Raw genomic sequence first — 20,088 nt, 5'->3', positions numbered from 1 at the left:
TGGCGAGTGCACCTGGCACTAGTGCCGAGTCCGGACCCTCCTCCGGTGGCCCTGTGCCACCTGCGGGTGGAAGCGCTGCAGGGGATGGGGCTCACCCCCCCCCTGCAAGTGTGGCCGGAGGAGAACCACCACTCACCCTCCGTAGCGTCCGGACTGTGGTGCGTAGGGAGATTCGGGACTCTGTTCTCGAGCCCCTACGCCAGCTCGAGGCACAGGTGGCGCAACTAACAGGCATGCCTGTTGCCCGGCCTACACAGCCCCCAGCACAGCCCCCTCCTGGGCAGTGAAGGAACAGTGGCAACTGCCTATGGGTGGGGATATCAGTTCCACTGTTGCCATCTGTGGGCTCATGGGCTCTGGATATCCAAACCTCCATCCCCGTCAATTGTGTAACCCCCCCACACGTGTCATACACCGCCCCTGTATGCGTCTTGTTTGTCTTGTCTGTTTACCTACCCAACCTACCTCCCCAGCTGTACCGACTTCCTTCACCTGACATACCACTCTCACCTGAAAAAAAAAAAAAAGGGCACTCTGTACCCACAAAAAAATTACGCCCCATACATAGTTGCACATTCCGCACACATGTCTACTGGACATGGAACCTATCAATTACAATTGGCTGTATAAGTATTATTGTTGTCCTGACACCTCTCTCAGGGTGGAAGGTTTCAAATGTCACACCAAATTACATACATATGCACAGCTATTGCTGATGAAGAAATGGGCAGCTATGGGCCTTACCTACATCCCTCCTGCACATCCCAAGCTTGTTTCCATACTGTCTTACCCTCTTTGTGACCCCTTTTTCACCACTTTCCTGTCTCCCCATTTTCTTTTCTTTCAAAGAAAATAGCGCGGGTGTGCGCCAGAGTAAGCACCGTTAAGCGGTTATAAGCGGGTGTGCGCTTGTGTGTGCGGAGCTAACCGCCAGTGCGCATGCGTGAGCTCCACGCAAACCAGCGCTAACCCGGTTGCAACTGCTTAAAAGTGCCTTAGTCACTTTGATTGACAGGTCCTGTACTCAGTTCAAAAGCAAAATAAAATCCCACTGTCAGTCCCGAACCAAGGACCTTGGAAACACTAGTCTGTATGACCTACCACTAAGCCATGTCTCTTATACAAAAACATTGTGCTAAAATAAATATAACATGTAATAGTAGGGATGAATGTAAAGGGAATATAGGATGTGTAGTACACAAAGCATGTCATTTAAAATTACTGTCAAAACTACTGGATTTCCATAATAGTAGTGTGTGAACAGAAACAGCCATGCTAGTTGGCAGCTTGTAGATAATAAGGTCAGTTAAAGTACATATATAAATGTATGTATATGTACATATATATATATAAATATATATCTATATATAGTTGTAGGAGTCAATGTGCATACACACTTGCTACAGGGAACATGAGAGAGGAATGGAGAAATGTGAATATACAACACAGCCTGAATCATGAGAGAGATACTAACCTTTACACTCACAGAACACTGTCCACAGCATACCAGCATGGTCCCCGCCCTCACAATCTGAAAGGTCAATGCCTATCCCACATACCCTTTTATAGCACTGACCTGAAATCACAGTGAGAACTGCAATCAGTACACAACTGGCTGTATGCAATTAGCAAATGCTGGCTTACAATTGGTGCAGAGGCCATCACATGGACCTATGCAGATACCTACAAAAGCATCCAGTGCTAACACTCCCCACATGCAATACATTCATTGCATTGTCTGTAAGCAGACAGAGAGAGACCGGGAAGTGAGAGAGAGAGAGAGAGAGAGAGAGAGAGAGAGAGCAAAAATAAATAAATAAATAAAATTAGACACTGTGACTCTGTCACCCAAAGCTGTCAGCACTGACAGTAGCAGCAGCAAGCAGAAGCTGTGGTAACGCAACCAGCTGCGACAAACACAGGTAATGCAAAGTAGTAGGTTAATAGTGTGCATACTGTGAACCCTCCAAATGTGTCATAGGTCTGTATCCATAGGTATGTCCATGTGATATGTTGTGTGTACGTAGTTCCACCAAAAGGGGATGACCATACATTACATGTCAATCAGACTTAGGCCATGATCCTGGCAGCAGTTGTCTGTGCGTTGGCCCAGCAATGGCTGTAGTGACTGCTTTGAAAGGTCAGCCAGGTTCAAAAGTCAGGATCAGTCCATCCCAAAGGCACACTGGCTGGGAACAAGTGTCTGCAGGCACCCGATGTCACTGCATATGCATCCCATACTGCATAATTCCATAGCTTAGCAGACCAGGCCCATTATGCATATGATGTGGTAATTCCCAGGGTCAGTCGAGGTGCCCCCTTAGTGGTGTGGGACCACTGTTGCTGTATGCCACTGTCCAGGTACATATCCTGTAGTACGGCCAAGATAAACTATCAGTGTTATATGCGGTTGTATGTCCTCTCGGAGTGCCGGTAGCACACATCCAGGGATACCATGAGGTCACAGTGATGCTGTGTGTTCTTCTCTGCTGAGGGTGGCCCTCACCTGGACATGTGAGATGATAGGGAGGTTACATCCAGCTGTGATAAATATTTCAACTGGTGGCGGAGAAGGAGGGGATCGTGCACGAACATGTCTGCAAGATTGTTGCCAATATCCGTGTGTTTGGTGAATGTTAAGTAGGTGTGTATTAACACAGAGCATATCTGAGGCATGTGGTCCATATGTGTAACATAACTGAAGAAGGCCTTGTGGTCATCCATAGTGTTTGTGTCCATTTCCCTCCCAGAGTAGGCCGTGGCCATTGTTATGATGGACCATAGCGTAGTACCAGTGCTGACCACAGATGCCTTCCCTTAATGTGAATGTGCTCTGTCCTGCAGTAGCCTCCTGCTATTGTTATACAATCTGCCTCTGTCTGGGGTCCACCGGACAGGATGCCTAACCTTTGTGCATAGGGTCTGGGTTAGAAATGTGTGTGCAAGTTCCATGCAATCTGTGGCATGTACATGGTAAGCATTTGCAAAGGGGTCAGCAGTGTGGCTTGTGGCTTCCACTGGCCCAGTGTGCTGCATGGATACCATCTCAGTCCCAGCAAGTGAATAACTGTCTAATCACATACATATCAAAGTAGTCTACTGTGCTGGTGGTGGTGGTGGGATATGTATATCCAGGCCGAGTAACTTCTGTCCACATCACAGTAGTGGATGGTGTCCCACATACAGTACCTTGGGATGAACCCCCAGAGTGAGGTTGTGCATTGCACCTGTTAGTGTGTGCTGACCGATGGGGCATGCTACTATGTTGTGTGGAATGTGGCAGGTATTGCTGCACAGGTGTTGGCTGAGCACTGATATCTGGCCATGTACCTGTGTATCCACCACAACACACACACACGCAACATATGGGAGTAGTAGTATATCACTACACATGAGTATCATGTATAGTATGTGTGCCATATATTGTTGACATGGTCTGCTGATATCCTGTTTGTGTTCTCTTCCAGGGAGATGGCGCGACAGTGTAACCCCACCTACTCTGTGGCGGAACATGAGGAGATCCACCAGAGCCTGGTGCAGGAATATGACATCATGTTTTCCCGCACCAGTCAGAATCAGCAGGAGAGGGCCGCACTGTGGCAAGACCTTGTCCATAGGGTAAATGATATTGGCACGCATAACAGGACATATGAGCAGGTACGACATCACTGCAGTGATTTAATCTGAAGTGTCCGGCAGCGTGCATCAGATATCCACAGGCAACAGGTCGCCACAGGAGGTGGGGTGGCCACACATCCCCCCCTCACCAGACTGGAGGGGCTACTCCTAAGTGTTGTGGCTCCAGCCCCAGAACACCAACAGCAGTACACCTGCATTATGATGGAGGCTGGTTCCATACAGCAGCATGATATTTTGCGTGCAGGTAATATGCCATATGTACACTTGACTGTTCTGTACACTGTATCATATGCAATATCAATGGCACAGTTGTGCCCACTGACATTAATCTCATCATTTCTGCAGGTCCCTCCAGGGTTACAGCAAAACAGGCCATCCATGCTGGTGAGTGTGTTTAACATAACCTATAATAGTCCTGATAATGCTAGTAACAGTAGTGCAACTCAGTAGTGCTCTGTGTGCATACTGCGGGGTGTGCATGTGTGCAGGTGTGCCTGTGCCCATGTGTGAATGTGTGCATGTGTGCAGGTGTGCCTGTGTCCACATGTGCATCTGTGCATGTGTGCCTGTGTCCATGTGTGCATGTGTACCTGTGTCCACATGTGCATGTGTGCATGTGTGCATGTGTGCATGTGTGCACGTGCCCACATGTGCATGTGTGCATGTGCCCATGTGTGCATGTGACCATGTGTGCATGTGTGCATTTGTCCATGTGTGCATGTGTCCATGTATGCATGTGTGCATGTGTGCATGTGTCCACGTGTGCATGTGTCCACGTGTGCATGTGTGCATGTGTGCCTGTGTGCATGTGTGCATGTGTGCTATTGTGCATGTGCCCACGTGTGCATGTCTGCATGTGTGCCTGTGTCCATCTGTGCATGTGTGCCTGTGTCCATGTGTGCATGTGTGCATGTGTCCATGTGTGCATGTGTGCATGTGTGTATAAGTGCATCACTGGTAACAATGTCTGGAGACTGTAAACTGTGTTTCCTGTCTTCCTCCCACAGGTTCTGGGGCTGCTCTGGTGACCTGCAGCAGGGAACCTGAATCCTGTGCCACGGCTACTGGTAATGATGATATTTGTGTAATGGCACAGGAAGGTGTGTCAGGGTCTGCCATTGGTCAGCCAATTGACAGTACACAGCTATCAACCCCATCATTGCGCACAGTCATCCTGCCTGTACATCCTTTGTCACCATTGTCCCAAGGTGATGGACAGGATACAGTGGGCATAGACCAGGGTAATGTGGTACCTGTGGCACATGCGTCCCCACACAGCAGCCATGGGCAGGGTCCTCCGATGGTACCACACAGACCGTTGCCCATGGGTTCTCGTGGGAGCATCCATGGGCGTACTGCGTCTGGCCAACATGCCCAAAGAGGTCTGTCAACCTCAGCTATGTTTTGGACTGTTATGCAGGCACAGTCACGTATGGAAAGGTACACCAGACAGGGTCTAAGGGAGCTGAGAGCATGTCGCACAGCCATGACAGACAGTATGCGTGACATTGCGGATGCTATCCGTAACTTCACCGATGTCATAGACAGATGTTGTGGGGACATATTACAGCAGTTCCACAACCAGATGTCCATGAGCCAGGGCAATGGTGGGCGTTTGCGGTGTCGACGTGGCCGTATGCCGACAGCAGCAGCAGCTGGCAGTCTGCGCGGATGACAACAGGCTCGCGCACGCCCCCATAGTGCTAGCAGCAGTCCCAGCAATGCTGGGTCTGTGCTGTCATCGGAACGCCCCAGGAGACCACGTGCACGTGGCTCTGGATAGTCCCAACAGGGACTTGTGTCCAGTCAACACACTCCCGCTTCTGATGACAGTACCCAGTCTGGCTTTGTACTGGATACAGTCCGTAACACCCCTGCCAGGCACAGGTACCGTGTCTGTGCACACAGACACTGATCTGTATGGCCTGCCAGGTGCAGTCTGTGGCTGTCCACAACCCCCTGTATATGGCAGCCATGAGGTGGAACTGTGTGTGTGCATACACACATGCGAAATGTTAACACCTAGGGCAACCACATACACGCACACACTGCACCAACACTTCCCCACCCTGTACTGCTGCCCCTCACCAGCACATACACACACATGTCAATTGGTGGTATCAGTGGCTGACTCAGGCATACCTAATCCACACCCTGTGCATATGATGACACTGTGCCACCTCCTGCAATCTCCAACATCATTGCGGGAACAGGTAAACACATTGCTGATGCACAGGGTGACTACATAGAAGTGTATTAGTAGTATCATGTTGGTAACAGTGCAGTGTGCTGCTATGACTGTGTGTATATCTCAGCATGCCTGCTGCAGTAACTGTATAAATGTCCTGAATTGTTATCTGCACCCATAGTACATACCAAAGTGTAACAGCTGCACATAATTGCATGCTGGTGGTAAGGTTGTCAACAGATAGCTGCATACATGGGTAGCACAGGGGGAAAGCTAACGCAAGTAGTGATATGCAATGGTGGACATGTACAGTAATGGTGTCAAGTTGCCCACAACGAATATGCAATGTGGATGTTCGCGCATGTAGATATGTGTGCAGTACCAATGTAATCCAAATCACAAATAACTATGACATAATATCAGTTCTACCATGGGCATCTGTGCTGTGTATTCATGGGTACATGTTGATAGTGCCTACATATTTGCATTGTTACTTACTGTTATTGTTACCCCTTCTTTGTTGTACAATGCACTACTTCCAGCCCTGTTTACTGTAGCTTTGTTTGCATGCATGTTCGCTTGGGGTTCCCTGGAACACTGCTTACACCTGCAATGCAGAGTTACAGTGCTTCTGTAGACTCCTAGTGACATCTGCATAGCGTACGATATGTATGTCAACTTTACACATGACAGAATGTCACTGTCTGTCCTGTATGCATGTATGTTGCCTGTGACACATTGCACATGTCTTACCTGGCATTTACCCACGTGTGCAATCATATATGCCAGTGCTATGAAACAGTAGTGGTATACCCACACATACACACCTTCAGTATGTTGTTCCCCATTGGCCCTATGTGTTGGTACTCACCATGGCAATCACACTACTAGGGTAGCATGTGCAAAGGTAACCTGTGAATCACCTCTATGGTCCAGTTGTGGTTTATGTGAGTCATGTGTCAATGTCACAGCTGCCACATGTATGCAGTCAGCCATCACCCTTGGCCAGGAACTTACAACACATGTGTGGGATGCCACCACACAGCCAATCTGGGGACTGGGCTCTCTGAACCCAGTAATGCCATACCCTGTCAGGTGGCATGTCATATATACTACATCCTGGACAAACTTCAACCCCAGTCCCTGCTGCTACTATTGATAAAGCCCCTAAAGATGTTTCTGATAGTTTTGACCAATTCTTTACTGAGACATTTCAGGCCCTAGCTAGCCATCTACCTCCTAGCTCCCCTGGTCCTGAAAGTCGCACCCCTAGAAACCTACTTGCATTCAGCTGCCAACCAGTCACCACTTCACTTCTCCGTACCTTGATTGAAACAGTGAAACCCACTACACTTTCTGCTGATCAACTCCCTGCCAAGTACCTATCAAAATCAGATGATGCTATTGCTTACCCCGTCTCAAAAGTAATCAAACGAACCATGGTAGAATCTAAATTTCCCACCATCTGGAAAATATCATATGTAATCCCACTTCACAAAGGAGGCAGCTCTACTGAATTCTCCAATTATAGGCCAATAGCTATACTCTCTCCACTTGCAAAGATTATGGAATAATGTATTCATAGACAATTCATGCACCACCTAATCCAAACTCGCCTTATGGCAGACACTCAGCATGGCTTCCGTCCTCATCACAGCACTACTTCAGGCCTCCTAGCCTTTACTAACACCATAAACCATACTTGCAACACTAATTATATATCCTCAGCCCTCTTTTTGGATCTTTCCAAGGCATACGATATGGTTGATCACCAACTTGTAATCCACACCCTGCAAACATTCTGTCTAGATACTGGAGCCTTCCAATGGTTTCAATCCTACCTGCATGGTCGACAGCAGGCTGGCCTCTGGCAGAACAAACTCTCTAACCTTCTACCTAACACCCTCAGAGTACCACAAGGCTCTATACTAGGGCCATTGCTGTTCTCCATCTTCATTAACGACCTTTATACTGTCATCCCAAAAGTCAGCTGTATCCAATATGCTGAAGACTCTACTCTGATCTGCTCAGCCACATCTCCAGTAGAGTTATGGTCAGCTACCCAGACCACCTTTAATACAATAGAAAACTGGCTTTCTGAACATCGTCTGATCCTAAATCCCAAATAAAATAAACTGCTGTTATTTTACCAACACGTAGGTCTACCGCTTTCACCTTTACCATAACATCAACTGATGGCACAATAATCTCCCCTGACCCATCTACTAAACTATTAGGTGTCATCATAGACAATAATCTCAAATGTGACCTACATGTTAACCAAATTATCAAAGCCAGCAATAAAAAACTAGGGTCACTTTACAGAATGAAAGCCTTCCTAGCCCCTCCAGCTAAAGGTGCCCTTAGCTCGCTCACACCTTCTTTCAACCCTTCTGTATGCATCCCCTCTACTCTCGAATATGAACAAGACTGTCCTTAACAAACACTCAATTTGCTACAACCACATTGCCAGGTTTGCCACTGGGCTGCCTTTTAGGACACATCATTGCATCAATCTAAATCAGCTTGGTTGGCTTGCAATACCCAGCCTAATACAGTATAACCAACTGATTATGGCCTATAAAATCCTCTATAATCCGGACAATACTCCTGCACTTCAAATATTATCACCCCCTATAACAATCCTAGACCGCTTCAGTCCTCTAACAAACTACTAATTCAGACTAGCAAATTTAATAACACAGCCGGTGATTCTCTCTTTGCAGACTCTGTAAGTAGATCCTGGAACTCACTTCCAGCTGATATTACCTTACTTTCCACCTTAGGTCAATTTAACACTAGACTCAAACAACATTTGTTACTTAACTGGCTATGTCAATGTATCAAGCCTGGCTAACTCAAATGTGTAAAATCTGTGAACCAGTTTACTGTGTAATTTAATTTAATCCTGACTTGTGCTCAGGACTAACATTAACCTGTGGAACATGTTTAACTTGCTTACTTATGTAATCTCTGTAAATAATTTGTTTGTAATATGTAATGCTGGTATTATGTAATGCTGTATCTGCTTACCCTTGTAGCTTTTCTCCCCGGGCCACCCCTGGAAATGGACATGCATCCAGTCGGACTATCCCGGTCAACAAATGTAGGATAAATAAATAAAATATAATACAGTGACTACAATACAAGTCAGACATTGACAGGCACTGACAGCATGCTGAACACACTGGGGCATACGTGGGGACACAGAATAGCATCCTGCCTGAGCATCACACACCTCCGCAACTGGCATACAGGCACATGTTCCATTGGAACAGAGCACATGCCACACATGGCACACACATTCCCTGTGCCACACACTCACAGCCTGTAAGGCTACATAACACACCTGCTACAGACGTGTCAGGTACCTGTCTTGGGTGCTGCACTGGAGTCCCGCTCAACAGGCTGTATCTGGTGAAGGTCACAGTAATATGCCTCAGGGGCACTATGGTCCACCACAGTACACATGCATACAGGTCAGCCAGAGACATGGACACATATGACTCACTCATTGACCATGCCAGTATGGCTGGCCTGAGACATACCTCCCTGGACTACATGATAGGGAACATAGAATGGATCTCTCAGCATGTGGCACAGGCCAGTATGAGCCTGATCTTGGTTGCCAACATACCCTCACCAGGTATGCTACCACTATATGTGGGAAGGGTGTTGTATGTCTACATTATGCTCAATCTCCACTGTCATTCATAGGGTATCCGCTGGCTGTCAACGTGTGCTTACATGCTAGGGAAGCCACAATGATGTGCAAGGGTCATCTTGCACGTGACACCCATGGCCCGATGTATAATGGCAAAGCTCCTTGGTACGCACATACTGCCTTATGCTGCAGGACATGGTTTACATAGCCACCTCCATGGGTATCACACAGGTTAGGACACTAACAGTGCTGCTACACAACAACAGCAGTGTACACCAGAAGATGCATGCACCAGACACTGTCCTCAGCACGGTGAACTGCAATGTCTGTGCAGTACCAGATTCCTGATTCATGGCTCACAGGTGTTACCCATCACTGACAGGTTATGCCCCATACCATGCCTGTCATCCCTACACATGTAACACACATGGACAGGGTTGTGGTATCCCAAGGTACCACAGATACACACACCTCCAGGTTGTTGGCACAGCACAAAGCATCAGGGCCTAATCATGCGCAGCTAACAGTGTGTCGGACTGCCATCTGGTTCATAGCCTGGCACACACAACCCTCCCATACACAGGAAGACCACCTACCCTCCATAACAACACTGGCAATATGACAGTCTCAAGAACTGTGTTTATATGGCTGGACTGCATCCAGCCAAACATTGTGCATGAGCATTACTGTAGCTACAACACACTAGTTGAAGGGTTCACAGCATGTGGTCACCAAATTGCAGTGGAATGACATGTTACCACTACCACAACAGGTGGGAACATGCAGCACCTGTACATCAACTACATGTACACTATATGGCCCAGACCAGATGTGTATCCCCTGCTGTAGGTATTTTACCATATACACCCACACTGTATAGAGACATACCACGTGTGGACCCTGCACAGTAAGACACAGTCATATTGGTATACATTGCAAATACCATTTCTCCACTTGAGGTATGTGTCAGACATGGTAACTACTGCAGGTCACAGGTATTTATGTGTATGTGTCACACACATACATCATGTGTGCAATGTCATTGCTGGTTTAGGCAATGGCATGCATTGTTATGTACAAAGACCCACACAAGGTCATACTGTGTGACAACCACACGTGGCAGTTGTGGGTTACCAAAACATACCTATCTGTACTCTGACAATGGTAATAGACACAGTAGCAGAGCGCACTATTGGCATTACTAGCCAACTAGCCCTGTTTGGCTGTGCTGATAGTGTGGTGACATCCCCTGTGTTTACTGGGGGAATATGCAGCATCTGCTGTATTGTAGTATTTGCCAAAAGGATCTGTTCTCTCACACTTGCATTTAGACACACCCTACTACCCCCCCACCACCACCACCACCACCACCACCACACACACACACACACATGCACACTTGCCATTTGCAGGATTCATTCCCCTACCTAACTAAGTCACGACATGTGAGAAAGACGCATTAGCAAAGTGCACTACTCAGATTACTAGATAGGTCCTCTTCTCTGGCTGTACTTATAGGGTGCTGACAACATCAGTATTTTGAAAGGGTAATGTGTATCAGGTAGTGTGATCTCCTGATTGCCAAAACTAACATGTTTTTCATACGGAAATGCACACACACAAACTCCCCACATCCAAACACACACACATGCCATTTAGAGATTTCAAACTCCTATCTAACTACATTACGACACTCGGGAGAGATGCATTAGCAGAGTGCGCTATTCGCACTACTGGAAAGCTTCTCTTCTCCTGCTGTACTTATAGGGTGCTAACATCATCTGTGTTTAGAAAGGGGAGTGTGCATCATGTAGTGTGTTCTCCCAGTTGCCAAAAGGGACATTTCCCTCACACAAAATTGCATACACACTAACCCCCCTCATCCGAACACACTTGCCATTTGCAGGATTCAAACCACTACCTAATTATGTTATGACACTCGAGACAGACACATTAGTAGAGCGCGCTATTCACATTACTGGAAGGCTTGTATTCTCCTGCTGTACTTATAGGGTGCTGACATCATCTGTGTTTAGAAAGGGGAGGGTGCATCCTGTAGTGTGTTCTTCCAGTTGCCAAAAGGGACATTTCCCTCACACAAAATTGCATACACACTAACCCCCCCTCATCCAAACACACACACTTGCAAGATTCAAACCACTATCTAATTATGTTATGACACTCCAAATGGACGCATTAGCAGAGCGCGCTATTTGCATTACTGGGAAGCTTGCCTTCTCCTGCTGTACTTATAGGGTGCTGACATCATCTGTGTTTAGAAAGGGGAGTGTGCATCCTGTAGTGTGTTCTCCCAGTTGCGAAAAGGGACATTTCCCTCACACAAAATTGCATACACACTAACCCCCCTCATCCAACCACACACTCTTGCCATTTGCAGGATTCAAACCACTACCTAATTATGTTATGACACTTAAGACAGACGCATTAGCAGAGTGCACTCTTTGCATTACGGGGTGGCTTCCCTTCTCCTGCTGTCCTTATAGGGTGCTGACATCATCAGTGTTTAGAAAGGGGAATGTGCATCCTGTAGTGTATTCTCCTTGTTGGCAAAAGGGACACTTCCTTTCAAACAGTCTTAAACACACACGAACCCCCTCCACACACAATGAGCATGTTCAGGATTCAAACCCCTATCTAACTATGTTATGACACTCGAGATGTACGCATTAGCGGAGCACAATATTTGCATTATTGGGAGGTGTCCCTTCTCCTGCTGTACTTATAGGGTGCTGACATCATCAGTGTTTAGAAAGGGGAATGTGCATCCTGTAGTGTGTTTTCCCAGTTGCCAAAAGGGACATTTCCCTCTCACACATACAAACCCCACTCACCCACACACACACACACACGCACACAGAGCATTTTCAGAATTCGAACCCCTACCTAACTATATTATGACACTTGAGGGAGATGCATTAGCAGAGCGCACTATCCGAATTACTGGGCATCTGCTCTGCACCTGTAGTATTTATAGGGTGCTGACATCTTTATTTCTACAGAGGTATGTACATGTGCATTTAGACACACCCTACTACCCCCCCCACCACCACACACACAGACACACACACACACACACACACACACACACACACACACACACACACTTGCCATTTGCAGGATTCATTCCCCTACCTAACTAAGTCACGACATGTGAGAAAGACGCATTAGCAAAGTGCACTACTCAGATTACTAGATAGTTCCTCTTCTCTGGCTGTACTTATAGGGTGCTGACAACATCAGTATTTTGAAAGGGTAATGTGCATCAGGTAGTGTGATCTCCTGATTGCCAAAACTAACATGTTTTTCATACGGAAATGCACACACACAAACTCCCCACATCCAAACACACACACATGCCATTTAGAGATTTCAAACTCCTATCTAACTACATTACGACACTCGGGAGAGATGCATTAGCAGAGTGCGCTATTCGCACTACTGGGAAGCTTCTCTTCTCCTGCTGTACTTATAGGGTGCTGACATCATCTGTGTTTAGAAAGGGGAGTGTGCATCCTGTAGTGTGTTCTCCCAGTTGCCAAAAGGGACATTTCCCTCACACAAAATTGCATACACACTAACCCCCCTCATCCGAGCACACTTACCATTCGCAGGATTCAAACCACTACCTAATTATGTTATGACACTCGAGACAGACACATTAGTAGAGCGCGCTATTCACATTACTGGAAGGCTTGCATTCTCCTGCTGTACTTATAGGGTGCTGACATCATCTGTGTTTAGAAAGGGGAGGGTGCATCCTGTAGTGTGTTCTTCCAGTTGCCAAAAGGGACATTTCCCTCACACAAAATTGCATACACACTAACCCCCCTCATCCGAACACACTTGCCATTCGCAGGATTCAAACCACTACCTAATTATGTTATGACACTCGAGACAGACACATTAGTAGAGCGCGCTATTCACATTACTGGAAGGCTTGCATTCTTCTGCTATACTTATAGGGTGCTGACATCATCTGTGTTTAGAAAGGGGAGGGTGCATCCTGTAGTGTGTTCTTCCAGTTGCCAAAAGGGACATTTCCCTCACACAAAATTGCATAGACACTAACCCCCCCTCATCCAAACACACACACTTGCAAGATTCAAACCACTACCTAATTATGTTATGACACTCCAGATGGACGCATTAGCAGAGCGCGCTATTTGCATTACTGGGAAGCTTGCCTTCTCCTGCTGTACTTATAGGGTGCTGACATCATCTGTGTTTAGAAAGGGGAGTGTGCATCCTGTAGTGTGTTCTCCCAGTTGCGAAAAGGGACATTTCCCTCACACAAAATTGCATACGCACTAACCCCCCTCATCCAACCACACACTCTTGCCATTTGCAGGATTCAAACCACTACCTAATTATGTTATGACACTTAAGACGGACGCATTAGCAGAGCGCACTCTTTGCATTACGGAGTGGCTTCCCTTCTCCTGCTGTCCTTATAGGGTGCTGACATCATCAGTGTTTAGAAAGGGGAATGTGCATCCTGTAGTGTATTCTCCTTGTTGGCAAAAGGGGCACTTCCTTTCAAACAGTCTTAAACACACACGAACCCCCTCCACACACAATGAGCATGTACAGGATTCAAACCCCTATCTAACTATGTTATGACACTCGAGATGTACGCATTAGCGGAGCACACTATTTGCATTATTGGGAGGTGTCCCTTCTCCTGCTGTACTTATAGGGTGCTGACATCATCAATGTTTAGAAAGGGGAATGTGCATCCTGTAGTGTGTTTTCCCAGTTGCCAAAAGGGACATTTCCCTCTCACACACACAAACCCCACTCACCCACACACACACACACACACACACACACACACACACACACACACAGAGCATTTTCAGAATTCGAACCCCTACCTAACTATATTATGACACTTGAGGGAGATGCATTAGCAGAGCGCACTATCCGAATTACTGGGCATCTGCTCTGCACCTGTAGTATTTATAGGGTGCTGACATCTTTATTTCTACAGAGGTATGTACATGTAGTACTACCTGTCAGGTGGGGGATAGCATATACATGCATTTGCAGCCACCTACGTCAGGGTCAGATATGCACATCGCACTGGCAGGTTATGTTCTATACCATGCTTTGGGACCACAGGACCTGTAACACACAACACAACCAGTCCAGAACACCACACCCACATCCAGGACACACACTTAGCTTCCCTGGGAACAGTGCCAGGATATGCAGGTGTTCACATACACCATTCCAGTTGTTAACATCAGGTACAGGCATATTGTGTGTGAGAACTACTCAGGCCTCTACCACTTTACCCTACAGCCACTACAATTTGTGGGTCCATGTGCTATGGCAGAACCACACACCACAGCCACATGGGGAATACATATTGCACCTGTCCATCTGCAACGTGGGTACTCACTGTTCCACACCAGAGGTAGACCACCATTGTTGATATCTGACCATACCCACCTTTCCCTGGACATCCATATCCCATCTCCACCCCCAGGCAAGGTTGTCACTGCACACAAACTGTATTTAGCACAAGCAGACTCTACACTTGTGTAGACTGGGGTGGACGACTTCAGAGGACCCATGCTGGAGGACTATACTGGCCACTCAGCATAATCCTTGACAATTGCATTCTATGAGCATGTGTACAGTTTGCATTGGTCATGCTATCCCACATATACCCATGACTACTCCACAACAAGACACCTGTCAGCTGTACACCAGCCATATATGCACCGTACAACAGACAGAGTGACCTAATACATTGCAGAGCTGTAGCCCACAGAGGGAGGACATATGTGAACAGTTCCGGCATGGCACTTCATTCACACATACTCATTACAACACAGTGTTGACAGTGGAATCGTCCAGAGAATGCAGATAGGGCTCCCCTCATTCTGTTATTGACAGACACCTACTATCAGAGATCCTCAGCAACCCTCTCACAGCACACACCGACAACATGGCTGTGGCTTAGCACATTCAATCCCTGGGACCTCCACAGTGCCCCTGCTTGACAGAGGCACAGCTCACTAGCCTCACATGTTGCCTTCTGTGACCTACTTTACAGTGGCACAGTAGCCTACTATCCTGGGGATGCAGATGCCAAGCACACTCTGGCTGAGCTGTCATTCCCTAGGGCAACAAGCCTAGTATTGACCTCTACACCCATATGTTCAATTGTCGGATGCACAATATTTGTTGTGCTATTCTACTGTTTGCAGGTCTTTATTGCCATAGCATTCCCTGTTCCTATGACCAACTTGTATATCTGTGGAAAATGTTTGCATATGACGGCGATCCACTATATCACTTATGTCTCTGTAGTCATTTACTGTGTGCACTGGGCTGATTGCTGTGTTGTGGTTGGTTCCTGGGCTGACACATACAAATACCAGATATGTGTGGCCAACTGCTAAACGGAGATATGGCCTAAGTGTGTGAGCATGCCCAGTTCAGCCTTTCCAAGGCATGTTGTCTGACATATGCCTCATTTATCAAAGTGTGCAAGCATGCCCAGTGTGAGCTTTCCATATGTTGCACTCTGAAGTCCACCACATATTTGGGTGTGTGTGAACTTCAACAATATCTCACATTTATGGTTGTGTGTTGGGTGTCATGTTGTGTACTAACTGGCCAACTGCTTTGTGTCTGCCACAACAGGGATTATACTGTGCCTGCAGGGATTGCATGGGATACTTTGCAGACAGTTCTTAACATACTTTCATAATGACCTAACACTGTAGCACCGTATAGTGTACTGGTTCAGTACTTTCACTGTGGTGGACAGTATCCTGGGCTTTAGTCCTATGACTGCTTGACATCTTCATAGTGAGCACAACAGACTGTGTAGGGGCCAGTTGTGCACATATGACCATGTTGCAATATGTTCAGATATGGACTACCTACACCAGGCTCATCCAACATTGCTAGTGTATTCCACAACATGGGTGGACATTGGCAAACACTAGCGATGTTCCCTAGGCCATTTCTGATGCTAGTCACAGTGTGTGTTTGTTCTTCGACACACATTGTAACTGGAGTTTGCCATGACATATGTCATGGTTATTATACTGTGCCTCCGTCTACCTCTGACATAACAGTGATACCCAGGGTTAGCCTACCATCTCCCATACACTCATCAGGATTCCTCTTGAGGGGTGTCGATATGTGACTCTCTGGCTGACCTGTACCAGGAGTTTACTGAAGAGTGGGGGTGCCTTCTGTGTTAAGGATCATTCTGTACAGCTTGTCCTATGTATGTCAGTGCTGGGGTTCAGGTCTCTCATGTGCATAGCTCACTGCCATTCAGATTGTACAAGGTGCAACATGTTCATTCATTCCAGGTTGGACATGGCTTCATACATCAGGCACAGCTTTCCTGTAGCTGGGAAGGATGGCGGTGTGTGGGGCTGCAGTTTGTTTACTCAGGCAACACATGGCATCTGTTCATGCTCTTTGCTACCCCTCGTGGGGTACTGTTGTGGACTTTACAGTTGATGGAGGTGTCTGCTGTGGTATATCCCACAGAGGCTATTGTAGTCAGTTGTGACGCTGATGGAGGATGGCTGCAGAGCCACAGTGAGTTCCCCTTATCTACATCTGCCAAACTTCATGTTTGGGTAGGTATATGGTACATGTTTCTGCGAACACTACAGCCACATGTTTGTCCAGTTCAGGATATCTATCACCTTTTGTACCCAGGTCTCACATTACATGTTAGGTACATCATGGGTTAACACCTGTGTGGTAATTTGTGGGCACTTACTGTATATCCACGGTGGTTGTCTATACACAGTTCTGCAATTAGCTTGCTGACATGGCTATGGCTACAGTTGTCTGTTTGTAGGTGGCCCTTCTGTGGGTTGCTTGTGTCAGCTGGGGGTAGGATATGGTGGGCTTTTTGTACTCCTCTGCATACATGTTCAGTCACAGTCCTTCCATGTTGGCCTATACCTATGGGACATATATACAGAATGAGGGTGGGGGGGGCCAAGACCAGGCCTTGTGGGATGCCACTCATATACGCTTTGTAATCTGACATGGATGCGGCATGTCTGACCATGTCAGTTCTGTCCTTGGTCTGGTTTGCAACCCCTCTACTGACATAGGGGTATATATTTAAGCTGCTGAACATATCCATACTGAACTCATACAGTATTGTCTAGAAGCATGTGCACAGTCCAGCTACACTGTGTGGACCACATTGCCCTCATCAATGACCTTAATGACTGCTTCAAATGGGTCAGACATGTTTAGGGGCAGGTTCTGCAGTTATGACAGCCACACTGTGTAGGGTCCAGTATCAGTAGGTCCACGATAGCCTTCTGTCTGCGGTACATACTGATCCTTTCCATAGCTGTGCAGAACAAGCTTGTCAGGATCTTGGGGTGGTATTTTGGAGTATCCATTCAGGCAACACCTTTGTTGTGATGGACCACTGTTGTTGTACACTGCTCTTTGGGTACATATCCTGTGGTAAGGCTGACATTGGGCAGTAGTGTGATTTGGCATTCCATTATTCTTGGAGTCCATGTTGGCCTCAGCACAGGACACCATCACATACCTTTGCTGCTGTGTGTTCTGCTTTGTAGATGATGGCTGTTACCTCAGCATCTGCAATGTCAGGGGACCATCAGTCTGCTGGGATAGGTATTTTGCACTCGGGGGGGGGGGGTGTTTGCACTACACCTGACAGATTGTATGTTAGCAATATGTGTGTGTCTTTGGTATGTTGTTTGTAATATCTGTGTAATTCGGAGCATATCTGTGGATGCCCAACATGGTTCCTACCATCAGCTGGGTAAGCCTTGTGATTATCCTTAGTGTCCTGTACGTTTTGTATCTTCATAGGTTCATGGGTTCATACTAGGCTAGACACCCTAGGCCATTAGTAAGCCTAGCCAGAGTGTGTGTGTCTTTCGCCACCCCTTGCTATGTTCAATTATGGCCATGCATGAGGTTCTTCACTGTGCCTCTGTCTGGTCGTGACACAGTGGGGACCCCCAGTATACATGTACGGTCATCCATCCACTTGGCAATATTCCTGTTGAGGGGTGTCAGTGAGGGGCTCTGCCTACCATGGATTGGGATCCTGTTTCTGGGTGTGGGGAGCCTATGGGTTATGTATCTGTCCCTCCAGCACATCTTATTTCATTATGTGTTGAGGCTGACATCTGTGACTCTCACAGCTCCAATGGCTTTGATTTCCTGTGGTGGAACATGTCCATTACTCCTGTGTTGGAAATGGCCTTGTACAACAGACATACAATGCCTCTGTGTAGGCAGTGTGTGACTGCAATCAGCTGGGGTGTCTTCAGCCAGGCAGCATATGACATATTTCACACCCTTTATCCTGTTGGTGGGGTAACTATGAGGTCTTCCGAACCACTGCAGGTGTCACGTACGGTACATCCCATATGAGTCATTGTACTAGATTATGTGTCTGATAAGGGAACAGTACAGCGGCACAGTGACCTCTGTTGATGTTGATGTGAATCCTTTCATGATACGGTGTCCAGTATCAACAGTCTTCATAGCCACATTGGCATTATGGCTGTCACATGACAGATTAATGTCAACCTGTGTCCCTAGGTCCCTAAATACTCCTTGCATACATAATGGTTTGACACCTATGTGGTAATTTGTGTGTACCTTGTCTGGTATTTGGTGGGACATTCATACTGTCCAGTGTCTTCGGATGTCTGGGTGGAGTTTTTGTGTGTGAGAGTGTGGTCTGTTGCATGCTATAGACTTTACAGCAGTTTTGACTACAGTTATGTGCACATGGGTGGTGTCCACTGCTTTGTGCATTGTCAGTTACCTGGCAATATGGGTGTCTGTGCTGCATATGGATACTCCCCCTCCTTTGATGTTTTGGTGCAGGTGTTGAGGCCATAACATATGATATGTGGTATAACCTAGTAGTGCTGGTGTGCTATCACTAGGCTTGCAGCAGGCTTCTGTCACTGCACAGATATCAATGTTCTCCATAATGGGAAGTGCCTCAGGGGCATGCATATTGCAGTTTACACATCTGGCATTGGTCAGCATTACCCTTATGTTTCCTACCACTTATGTTTTCTAGGGTGGTGGGTAGTCTTTTTGGCCTTGCCTACATACGGCTCTATGGAGGTGGCAAAGGCCTTATCCAGTATCCAGACGCACATGGGTAACAGCTGACAGCCATCCCTGGAACAGCAGCATGGCTTGTCATGCTTGACATCTCAAGCAGACACACATTAGACCCTCTTGGACTGACAGCTGTAACTGTGCCAGTGGTTAAACATGAGCATTCTGTGTTTGTACTGTGGCATCATTCTTGGTGAGGGTTGGATGCTGCACACAGCCAGTGTCATCCCGCCCTGGGGTACATACTCAGAGGGACCATCTATGTCTCTTTTGATGTTGACCAGGGAGGTACATCTCAGGTAATTCACACCAGTATGGACATTGAGTGCATCATATTTCTGCTTGCTTTGGGGTGACCTGCGTACTTGTGTTATGTGGCATTTTGTGGCAGCCTACAAGCAGCTTACTCTACCCTTTCCCTTGTTCAGTCTGGTGAGTGGGACAGCAGTGT

Source organism: Protopterus annectens, chromosome 1.part2 (assembly GCF_019279795.1).
Source record: "Protopterus annectens isolate FY-2018-M chromosome 1.part2, PAN1.0, whole genome shotgun sequence".
Classification (NCBI taxonomy): domain Eukaryota; kingdom Metazoa; phylum Chordata; order Ceratodontiformes; family Protopteridae; genus Protopterus; species Protopterus annectens.
The sequence above is the reverse complement of the archived record's forward strand: the minus strand, read 5'-3'. Positions refer to the sequence as shown.